At 43.9% G+C, this 12,546-nt stretch overlaps 1 protein-coding gene across 1 annotated transcript in view; it reads left to right on the top strand.

Moving 5' to 3' along the window:
* Positions 1 to 2,456: 2,456 nt before the first annotated feature.
* T265_04840 (hypothetical protein) overlaps positions 2,457 to 12,546 on the top strand; it is a gene marked incomplete at both ends in the record, with an annotated part of 74,569 nt that continues 64,479 nt past the window's right edge. Inside the window, one exon of the mRNA XM_009169686.1 lies at positions 2,457 to 2,591. The remainder of the gene's footprint in view (positions 2,592 to 12,546) is intronic.

Raw genomic sequence — 12,546 nt, 5'->3', positions numbered from 1 at the left:
GCGTCACTCTCTGCACATGTACTTTTTCTTCTGTCTCGGCGCGCCCTGACAGTATACCGGGTGGAAATTATGCACCTGAATAAAGGAACATAGCGAGGCCGTCAGGTGGTATGACCCCCTATCCTTGATACATAAAAACCAATAAATTCGCAGATTCAATCTAGAAAATCTCGACATACGGAGACACGAGATACGGAAGGAAATTTCTAGAAGCATGTATTCCGAAATGGATTTGATCAACCGATACATTGAACCAGATTCAACTTACGCACCACTATGTACAAACGGCCAACATATCACCCGGAATACTCTAGGAGAGTTTAATGTCGGATTGAGAAATCAGGAAACAAGATTCACCTTGGAGTCAGACCAACAAAGGTCACAAAGTGGAACCCAGCGGGACCAGGGTCACTGCAGCACCGACCAGAGCTCAAGTGTCACCTGGCCATCAGTCACCCAGAGGAGAGCATAACAGAACCGCCTGACCGAACAACCAATCGTTATCTAAGGTAGGTCCTGGCTACCAGAACGTGTACTCACACGCACGCAACACTACTTAACGCACAACACCCGCTCCATCCACCGTGTACCCCAACAACGCACTGACGATCTCACCCCGATTGGTGCCGAAGCGTTTGCTCAGCTCAACGAACAAACCACTGACCATAGTTCGATTTAAACAGGCGACATCTGAGGAAGCCTGAACGTCTTTATCGACGGATGGCCCTTAACTTACGCGGAACTAGGAATTCTTTCGCAAACAAGACTTTGTTCCTACATCCTACCACTACACTTCGGGACTCCTTTATCCGTTTTTTACAACTGGTCTGGAGACTCAGTATAGTCAGTCGGTGGAAGAGATGTTGTGCTTAAGACAACAACGAACTCAGTATAGCCAACATACCATCATCATCATCATCATCAACGACAGAATGACATCAGTGCTCAACACCAATGCTTCACTGCCGTACAGCCATGACTTATTTGAAAGCCTTATTGTAAAGAAAACACTCGAAGTCCAGATATAAAGTGAACTGTTCCAGATAAACAGTCGAATACACCTACCAACTACACACCTATTTCAGTTTAGCACCTGTGTCTGTCTGGTGACTTTCGATGGAGATTCGAACTTGCGACGTTCCAGAGCACACATCAATATGCAGCTGCAGGTTGCTTAACAAAGTGTAAGTGTAGTTGCCCCCTCTACACAGACCGCCTACTGATGAACCTACCCGTCAGCCAAGGAACAAAAATCAGTTTTTGATATAAATTATGGTCAACTGTGCAGTTTGTTAACCTGGTTTCCGAGTGTCAACTCTTTGGAGGCATTTAGGAGAATAGTGTAGTACTTTTGTTTTCAACACAGTTGTACAGTGCTTTCTAGTAATTTCAACACTCAGAAATAAATATAGATAGGATTTAACCGGTATTTCTCTCTTGCTAAGGGGAATTTTTTTCATTTTGGTCTTCTACTCTGCTCCTGTCCACGGATCGTGTGGTAAGAATGCTACTGAAGGAGTTCGTTGCTGATAAANTATTTCTCTCTAAGGGGAATTTTTTTCATTTTGGTCTTCTACTCTGCTCCTGTCCACGGATCGTGTGGTAAGAATGCTACTGAAGGAGTTCGTTGCTGATAAATCGGTTCTGACGGACATAAAAAAGCACGTGGAATTTTGGGAAAAAAACACGGAAACAAGATTTGGAACACTTCTATACAACCTTCAAATGCACAGTCACTAATTCCATTGAAGAAGAGAATTTAAGCTGAATCAGGTCACATCAACGCGATAAAAGACAGCTCCTCAGCAGGTTTTTCCCGTACACTCCCGGATGCCATAAAGACGAAACATTCATTGAAGTGTGCACTTTTATATGGTTCAATCGACGGTGCTGACTAATGCTTCTGTCTCTCTCAGTCCGCTGGTAATTTTTCAGATGAATATATCACGCTGATGAAGCATCAACAATGGTGTACATGGCACACGTGTAAACTCCAGGATTAACGTCTTGCCGTTCTGTTTTGCTGGCACACCACTAAAATTGAAGCAATTGGCCTAGCCGCACCATATCACACTTCCTACCTCATCTTAGCAACCACGTGTGATGGAAAACTGCACCGCGCACCGTGCCATTCGGCCGGTATTATGTCTCACGTCTGTCTGTATGTAGCTAGCAATGGTTGTCGGAAGGATCGAATTGGTAAGTCATACTAAAACAGACTAAAAACATTTTCAACTACTAAGCACAATCGAATGGATTTTTGCCAGTAACCTCTCTACCTGAGAGTTACATGTACGTTGCCGGTTAGTGCAGGTGTGCATAGGTGCGCACGCATCACCACAACAGCTTGACATAATTGGGCAACCTTGAACTGTTTTGTGATTCGGCGTGTGCGGATAATCAGGAAATCTTATGGGTTCGAAAGGCATAGTTAGAATGGAGGCAGAGGATATTTCGTAAAATGCTTTTTTTCAAAAATAAAAATACAAGGCTATCTGGATCAAGCCCATAACCAGTCCGCTTGCTTTCAACCTCTGATCTGAATCTAACCAAGGACACGTGAACTTAGCAGCTGATTTCTTCATCAGCGGGTAAGTCATAGATCATTCGTACGTGATAATCAATGATGCTGGTAAGTTGAACTGTTCAGTCACGTGGATGTGTGTAGTCTGTTTGTCTTGCATGAGAAGATGTCGCCTAATCGAAGACGGGAATCGGATAAGTAATATATCTTTCCGTCTGTTTAGTTACGTACAAATACTATGGAACCTGATCAGCCAGCATAAACAGGCGATCCAGTCAAACAATCAGAACGTGTTTTTCTGTGACTTCACTTGAAGGTAGATCAGAGAACCGGTAGTACCAAGATTATCCTTTGAATATCTTGAACGTAAGATCGTTATGACAGCTCCCTCGATTGCTGGAAGTCCGAATGACGGATTTCTGTAGTGGTTTGGTATCGTACAATGTAACCAATGTTCCTAACACTCCTGTAGTGGCAGTGAAGAGCAAGGTGGTTAGAAGCCTTAAATTGGATCCATCAGGAGGTCACTTTCAGGTCACTTTTCTGTCCGTAAGCGCTGCAATAAAAGTAGAGGACAGTGGATGTTATGGATCGGAGGGATTCAGTTCAGTCGGTTTATTTTTTTAAAAAAAAACATTGAATCGCTTTATCTAACTCTGAACTGATGAAGCACACGTCATTCGAACGTCCAAACGATAGGTGCCAAAACCAAAATAGTGTGACACCAGGACAACGAAAATTTTACAGTTGTAGATGTACTGTTGTACTTTAGGGTCTAGCTCATTAGATGAAAAAAAAACAGTGTCATTTCAGCCAAAGACAGGCTTAAAAACTGTCTGACATTGTCATTGCGCAAAAGCTTGAACAGAGTTAAAATGTTGCATAGACGGGTCAGTAGAACGACAGTGATGTGAGGAGATAAACAGAGTTCCAGAGTGTGCCAGATAGTTGATTGTGATTCGCCATAGTTTGTGTGATTTGGATGTATGGTTACTCACAAATCACCTGATCTGAAGACTGTGTGGTTGGACAAGGGAAATCACCTGTAGACAGCAAGGCCCAAGTTAGGTCTTCTGATTTTGGTTTAATTGTGACATTTGGTGGCAAATCTTACCTTCCACTCCATTGTATTTTTTACTGTAAAGCGGCAGCTACGTATAGCAGTGTCCTAAATGACAAGTTATCTTTTGTTAAGCGGAGACTACCTTATTTAGCCAGTTGTATCCAGGTGTTTCGTCATGGTCACATCTCGAGATCTGTCCTGTTTCTACTCAACAGTTTTTCACCCAGTCACTGCTGAGACAAGGCGACCTGTGGGTAGTACCAGACCGTAAATACGCTTTTTGTTCAGTCGCACATAAACCAGGTGAATCACGAAGTTCAATGGTTCCCTTGCTGTGATGTTGAGCAGGGGCGCTCGAAAGAATTGGGACAAAGCAGCGCCATAGAAATGGTAACCATGTGACTGGCACTAACTGTACAGTGCGGCAATGAAGCAGTAGTGTTCAGAGTTTGTTTCATGCTGTCTATTTAAATTCACCAGCAACGAGGAGAGTAAGGCTTTTTTTGGTTTTCGTTACCTATCCAAAGTGTTGATCGTTTTGACTCTGATTCTGATGGCAGGCCCCTAAAAACCCAAAGTTGGGATTACTTTGACCTTCGCGAAAGGGAAAATGGTCCTTTTGGGGAGGTAGAACACGGCAGGATTGAGTTTTCCACAGGGTGGGAACGGATGGGAGAGTTTGAGTGGCCAAACCATCCGGATAACCGCTAGGGAAATATCACACAAAACACTACATACAGCTGCGCTTTCCGCACTGGGTCTATAGATCTGCGTACAAATAAACAGACTGTTGGTAGTATGAGGAGATTTGGGATTTCTGTGGAGATTTCGTCTTGTAAGTGAAGCCAATTTATGCTGAAAAGCCAAGAAACAATGTACAGCTGTTTCATCCTTATTGGGAATCATCAACAGCGCGCATCTCACGAAACTCCAGAGAGTCTCGAACCTGCGACCGCTCGGCCACGGGCGGCTGGTCAGCAGTGTGATTAACTCCCACTTAGACAGGATATAGCGCAGCTCATCCTTCAATCATGGGATCCATATCACGCGGTCAGACTGTTCATCGCGTGCCAGAGTTGTTATCAACATTCACCAACTGGCCAACAACCATTGCCAGCTTTGGTGAAATCGGTACTGAAATCTTATTCTTTTCCGAAGTAAACCTCGGTCAGGTTTTCAAAAGCGCTCTGTATCGCACTGGAATGGGAAGCAGTCAGAAAGTGTTGCTATTGTCTGTAACAAGTTCGGAGTACTTTACCAGTAAAACCGACATTGAAGCAATAAAAAAATCGCATCAGAAATTTCTGGAAGGAAGAAATCTGTACATTCTGACCTGAACTGTAAAAATCCCAAATTTTACTAATTTCAACATACTTCAACACAACAACAAGTGGATAGTTTTGAGAGTTCTCAGCATGCGTCGTTTTGAATACCGGACTTTTATGGATGTTCATCAGCCGCTTATCGGTAAGCCGGTATCCATGCATCAAAGCCAAACTTCGATGAGCTATTCTAACACACAGAAAGGCGGATCTCTACATCCGCCTCAAGCTGCTTCACTTTGCTTCGATTGTCTCCTGCATAAACATGCCTGTTGAATAGCTCGAATCGAATTTGTCCATTCACGGCGGTCGGTGTCGGGGCAGATATCGATCCAGTGTTGATTCCATTGGCGTGGGACGGAATACTTGGTCTTTGCTGGGATGATGGTCCTTCTGAGGGATTGCACCACCGCTTCTATAAGATTTCCATATTAGAGGCGTCCTCAAAGTTGTTCTTCATGGAAAGAATCGTCTTGGCATATTTCGTATCATTACGTGAAATACTGATTTGTTTACGAGATGCATGCGAGGTGATGCAGGCAACGGGTCTGTCACGGACAGCTAAGTGGTCCACGAGCGAAGCTTTGAGAACCATTGATTTAAAAGAACCTCGTTTTATTACAAGAGTCCAGTCAGCAAAACGATGCTCCCAGAAATTTGAATAAATCTGTGTTGCGGCGTTTTTGCAATCAGTTGTTTTGTGGAAGAAATCTTTCCGAATCTACAAACGGTAGTTTTCCAGCATGAAACTACCTCTTCGAAGAAGAGCTCGGCAGTCCTAATTCCTTCTGTTCAGTCCACTACCAAAACCAAGAAAGCAACCAGAACTTCGAAACAATGTCACGTTTCTCTACAACATTGAAACGGATAGAAGATATACGCTGAAGCACGGTAACATTTAGTTCAATCTTTTTAGTCAGGGAATTCGTATACTATATGAGAGGACCAGTGGTTGCAGCCAGTGACCTGCGAACGAAGCTATGCACCGTCCAAGATGAGTCGGATCACTGTAGATTAGAACCAGTAAAGTTTTACTTCGGGGAGTGGATGACAAGTACAACACGAGTTTACCACTGGTCTATCCTAATTAGGTGTGTGATCCCCATAATTCGTCGCGGTTGTGATCAAGTTTTTACCATCCAGTTTCGAACGCTAAAAGTCCGAAAAAAACTCGCGCCAAGTAATTCTACCTGAGCAATTTAACCAGACTAAGCATGGTTCCAGAAGGCAACACTAGATTTACTAAACTCATGTTGACAGCACGCGGGGACTTTAAGCGGATGATGAGCATGCTTATACCGGTTTCCGCAGATTACTGATTATCCTCCGGGCTTGAATCTAACAAAATATGAGGACTCTCAAAAACAAGAACTGTTGATAATTCAGACCTCCGTAACTCCACCGTATTTTTGCTCAAGCTTACCCCAATAGAACAGTGGGCAAATTGTACAAGAATTCCCTAATCTCCAGAACCATTCTTCTTTAACCAGTCGTTCCGGGAGCCAGACATACCACAATAGGCAATTCACATGAGCAAATGCATTTCCAGCGCCTGAATTAATAACCCCACTATCGGCGACTGACCAGAGTAGGCCACGCTCGCAGGCAAACGCATCCTATTACCAGTCGTTCGATATTCCTGTCTCCGCAGAAAGAAAGTAGGACAACACTGGTCATGAATGTGCTATACTGTTGGTCGCTGGTTTGTTCGCTGAGCTAGGCGATTTGATTGCAAACGTTTCATCACCAATCGAGGTGACATCGTCAGTGCATTGTTAGCGTAGAGGTAGGTTGGTGGTTGTGCGTTGAGTAGTGTTGTGTGTGTGTGTGTGTGTGTTAATACACATGCTTCTAGCCTGGGTTGACCTTCGATCACGATTGGTTGTTCGGTCGGTCTGTAGCTTTGATAGATCAACCAGTCATACTGTCATTGGTCTAGTGTTGTTCACTGCCTGTCCCTCAGGCTTGGAATTGCGTACTACAACGGCGAAGGAGCTTCATACAAAACAATGGATGCTCAGCATATTGAGATGAAACTTGGAGTGCATATGCGAAACTGGATTCTGTGCAAATGAAAGCACAAGTACCCAGTTTCAGGGGGCAAACATTACAGAAGCACCATGTTCCTGGAAACGGTTTACATGTTCCAGTATTAAACCTGTCAATGCTACAAAATCACACGTATAGCAATATATTGTGATTTCATTTCGTGCGAAATATGTCTATTTATTCACATTATTTATCTTAAGTTATGTTTCATGAAAGAAATCGAAGATTGGTCGAACGACCAAATGGTCAAAACATTTCAGTCTTGAACTTTTTAACAGAAGTTACTTAAGACTGGAAGAGACTAAAGTATCCTATCGAAAAATGCACAGTATTTCTATACTTCGCGTGAAATTTCTGAGTGTATGTAAGTAAATTACGTTGATAGTTAACCCAGAAACAAAAAAGGAGGGGACCGCTTGACCTGTTGGTCATCCGGTTGTAACGTAATTAGGTTGATTGTCAGAAGGTCTGTTTCATTAGAATGATGATGATTACAAAAGTTATTTGCACTTGATAAAATAAATACAGGAAGAGGACAACTGTTGAGAGTTCCTGAGTGAAGTTCCGGACACGGGACTTGTCTTCTCTGTTGCTACAGTGTTCCCTAGTTTCCCATGGCTACTCGTGGAGCTCGGTTGACTTCCTGTCCTGTGCGCGCGAGTGTTTCTGGACGTATTTGCATGCCTATTTATTGTGTGCAGTTTGAAGAGAGGGATGCCCATTCGTATTTGATGATTGCACGAACCTGATTACAAGTTGGCCTGGTGTGGTTGAAGTTCTCAAGCCTGGCGCGTGACGCAGCTGTTGGTCGCGTAAACGAAAATGGACGGAAAACTGTAGTGCACATGTTGTCAGCAAGCGGGACAGGAACTGTTACGTGATTCGAGTGCTTGTATCACGTGATCTAGTGACCCACCATTTCCAATGGGAGCATCGTTTCTTCAAGTGCTATGAGAACAGTTGGTGGTGAAAAGTTTGCAGCCCAATGTCATTTAAGCAAACAACTGAAAGCCTGACTGCACTGACAAGCAGTAGACCGTAGTTCACGAACAAAAAGCTCCTAATATGAGTGCCTGCCTTTGCTCAACAAAGACTTCGCGGGGCGATGGATAAACTTTGGGGATGAGTGGATATTTTTTTCCCGGATTGTGAGATATGTCCCGTCCATGCTGGTGACAGAACGATGTTTGCCTATCGCAACTTGAACTTAACCATTGTAGTGAAAAAAGTCGAAAGAATGGAGACGATAGCTGTAGCCAACAGATGTCGTTAGTCGGTATTCTCCACAGCTTCGCTCCGACAGACAGTGGTATCACTTTTATCTTCACCGTCATCTTCCCTTGAGAAGCTTCGAGTTCAGTCAGGAGCAGGAAGGATCATATGAACCCTATTCCGGAACACCGACGGCACNTCGATCACGATTGGTTGTTCGGTCGGTCTGTAGCTTTGATAGATCAACCAGTCATACTGTCATTGGTCTAGTGTTGTTCACTGCCTGTCCCTCAGGCTTGGAATTGCGTACTACAACGGCGAAGGAGCTTCATACAAAACAATGGATGCTCAGCATATTGAGATGAAACTTGGAGTGCATATGCGAAACTGGATTCTGTGCAAATGAAAGCACAAGTACCCAGTTTCAGGGGGCAAACATTACAGAAGCACCATGTTCCTGGAAACGGTTTACATGTTCCAGTATTAAACCTGTCAATGCTACAAAATCACACGTATAGCAATATATTGTGATTTCATTTCGTGCGAAATATGTCTATTTATTCACATTATTTATCTTAAGTTATGTTTCATGAAAGAAATCGAAGATTGGTCGAATGACCGTCAAAACATTTTGATCTTGAACTTTTTAACCGAGGTTACTTAAGACTGTATTTAAAATATTCTGGAAGAGATCAAAATAACCTATCGAAAAATGCACATTATTTTTATATTCTGCGTGAAATCCCTGAGTGCATGTCAGTAAAGCACGCTGAGGATTAACCCAGAAACAGAAATGGAGGGGACTGCTTGACCTATTGGTCATCCGGTTGTAACGCAATTAGGTCGATTGTCAGAAGGTCTGTTTTATTAGAATGATGATGATTACGCAAGTTATTTGCACTTGATAAAATAAATACAAGAAGAGGACAAGAAGAGGACTGCTGAGAGTTCCTGAGTGAAGTTCCGGACACGGGACTTGTCTTCTCTGTTGCTACAGTGTTCCCTAGTTTCCCATGGCGACTCGTGGAGCTCGGTTGACTTCCTGTCCTGTGCGCGCGAGTGTTTCTGGACGTATTTGCATGCCTATTTATTGTGTGCAGTTTGAAGAGAGGGATGCCCATTCGTATTTGATGATTGCACGAACCTGAATACAAGTTGGCCTGGTGTGGTTGAAGTTCTCAAGCCTGGCGCGTGACGCAGGTGTTGGCCGCGTAAACGAAAAGGGACGGAAAATTGTAGCGCACATGTCAGTTATGGTTGCAAGCGGGACAGGAACTGTTACGTGATTTGAGTGCTTGTATAACGTGATCTATTGAGTGACTGCTACAGACCTACCATGTCCAATGGGAGCATTGTTCCCTCAAGTGCTGTGAGAACAGTTGGTGGTGAAAAGTTTGCGGCCCAATATCAGTTAAGCAAACAACTGAAAGCCTGACTGCACTGACAAACAGTAGACCGTATTTCACGAACAAAAGTCTCCTACTAAGAAGGCCCACCTTTGTTCAACGAAGACCGTGGGGCAACGGATAGCCTTTGGTGATGAGTGGATATTTTTCCCGGGTTGTGAGGTATGTCCCGTCCATGCTGGTGACAGAACGACGTCTGCCCATCGCGGTTTGAAGTTAACCATCATAGGGAACAAAATCGAAAGAATGGAGACGATAGCTGTAGCCAACAGTTAGTCGTTAGTCGGTATTCTCCACAGCTTCGCTCCGACAGACAGTGGTATCACTTTTATCTTCACCGTCATCTTCCCTTGAGAAGCTTCGAGTTCAGTCAGGAGCAGGAAGGATCATATGAACCCTATACCGGAACACCGACGGCACCAGATTTTTCTTGGAACAACTGAAAATAGCTTCAGAATAGATTGTTCCCTCAGCCTGTCCTCTGATGCAAGTTGCTTACACGAATGGATGCCTAGCGAGCTTAGATGACAAAATGTCCCGCCTTTTTGCACCCATCTGAGAAACTCACATCAATCGATCGCTATCATAGATGTCATCTGCACTCCCGCTTCACTATTTTATTACTCTACTTGTTTAGGTCTTTTTTGTGGGGGTTAGCATTTCGATTGTCCAGTCGGTATGCATCAAGTAGTCACCTAGTACTGACAGCTGAGAGACTCATAGATGGTCGTTCAGGTAACCTTGGTTTGCATTTAGTCAAGTCATCAACAAAGTTAGTCGTTCGGCTAGAGGAATGCATAAGAGCAATACACATCCGCTGTCCCGACCTATCCATACTAAAATGGAAGCTCCTTTCAGAATCGGATAGGCTCCGACAGTAGTAGGGTGTTCCGTAGCTTTCACATAGTTGTTTTCTGTGGTCTACTATTCGTTTCAAATAAATTCTACTCGTTAACTTCTTATGTAAAAGAAGTCCTGAGATATATATACTACTATAAAGCACTCAAGTACCAATTAATTAGTCTTCCACTAAATTGCATCTATGTTTATTTATGAAGTGTTGTTTGGAGGCTTGAGTTATTTTTTAGATATCTCGTGGCATCTTCAAAGAGCAACAAGCTCGACAGGGAAGACGTGGGCAACCTTCATAATTTGAGGGCTGTTGATATTTCAAGAGAAGCATACAAAACCATGTACCCGAGAGCAAAACATTATGGGCTTACTAGACAGATTAGTACCACACATGTTCTCTGTACCAACGGTGAGTATAGTTAACTGACCTACGGAAAATCATCTTGCTAGACATTCACAGAGAGTCCGCAGTCTGCACCCGAAATGGGATCGGATGGGTTTAAAAGACCCCTATAAATCGAAGGTCTAACGTTCTGTTTGGAGGACAGTGTTACACAGTCATCGATATTTCTGCTTCAGGAAGAAAATCCAATCAAGAACATGGTTTCAGAAAGATGGGTTTTACGCGATGACACACTTCTCCCGATCGAAGAGAAGGAGGTCACTTTGTGCTTTCAGAGAAGGACGGATTTTGTACTACACAAACACCGTACGGGTGCAACCTTTGAGTCGGTTTTTTCGATCGAATGCCAGTGGAAACTCGACTGTATGTAAGCTCTACTGATGCACACCAGCTCCAAGCATGAAGTGACCCTTTTTAACTGAAATAGGCTAGGCCACACACAACTGCTTAGCCAGAGAACAGAACATCATTCACAAGAATGTGGAATGAGAACAAAAAGCTTGGACATTGTATGAAACGGTGAGCGACGTCTTCTGAGTCATTTGTTGTAAATCAGCACGTCTTCAAATCCAGTGGACATCGTGGTATGAGGAACGTAAGAAAATGAGGGTGACAGTTAATTAGATCTATGTCAAACAAAAATAGCTTTTCAGCTGAGAAGTCAGTGCAAGAATCTCAAAGACTCGAATCACGTTTGCTAATTTGCGTCACTTGTGGCGTCAAAAAGGCATCTCACTGGATCTTAAGGGTCGTGTGTATCAGACTACGGTAAGGGTTGTGTTGTTGTATGGGTGCGAGACATGGCCTCTTCGGGTAGATGATGTGAGTCGGCTTCAGGTTTTCGACCACCGATGCCTCAGAAGCGTGGCTGGTTGTGGATGGCGTCAGCGTATCAGCAACGAGGCGATTAGAAAACGGGTATTTGGTTGTGCTGCAGGCACCTCAATCCGGGAAAACATCCAGCATCATCGACTACGTTGGCTCGGCCATGTGCTACGCATGCCAAAACACCGTCTACCGAGACTAGTGTTGTTCTCCGTGTCTCGTTCAGGATGACCCAAACCGCGAGGTGGACAGCACATGGTTTGGCAGAAAGATATGAAAGAGATCACGAAGAGTTTGGGTGATGTTGGTGTTGTACGCCTTCCAGGATGGGGTCCCCCTGACATCCCCTATTCTTGGCCGGAGACATTGCAAGAAATGGCAGCTAAGGTCACTGGCGCTCGTGCTGTCAGTTTCTTTCCAGATTGTCTGATTGAGCAGTTGGAAGTGTAGGCACCTCGGAATGCTTGACATAGGCCAGCACTAGGTCCTCTCCCCCACCCACTCTTTTCCCCTTCTTTCCAACGTAGACGAACCTTATGGTTGTATGGGAGTGAAGTATCAGTGTCAAAAATGATGTTGCTGTCTCTGATGCTGCTGCTGCTGATTGTGATGATGATGATGACTAAGAAAGCAGCTTCAGTTTATGATGCTAATTGTATTGAACCATTCAAGAACGAGGTTCATTTGATGTTCTTTGCGGTTCGAAATGCAAACTTTTAGTTTCCACTCCAACCACGCAAACACTCATGAGTCCGATCAAAAATATCATAGACCAGGGATTCACGCTAAACAGAACAGGTTTCGAAAATTGATACTGAACTCCAGCTACGTGCGATTTGGTGGTAAATAAGACTAACTGTCTCCACCGGTCGTTTACCAAAGCTCTCTGA

The sequence above is a fragment of the Opisthorchis viverrini genome (genome assembly GCF_000715545.1).
Source record: "Opisthorchis viverrini unplaced genomic scaffold opera_v5_85, whole genome shotgun sequence".
Taxonomy (NCBI): Eukaryota; Metazoa; Platyhelminthes; class Trematoda; order Opisthorchiida; family Opisthorchiidae; genus Opisthorchis; species Opisthorchis viverrini.
This window is presented reverse-complemented; position numbering and strand designations above follow the sequence as displayed.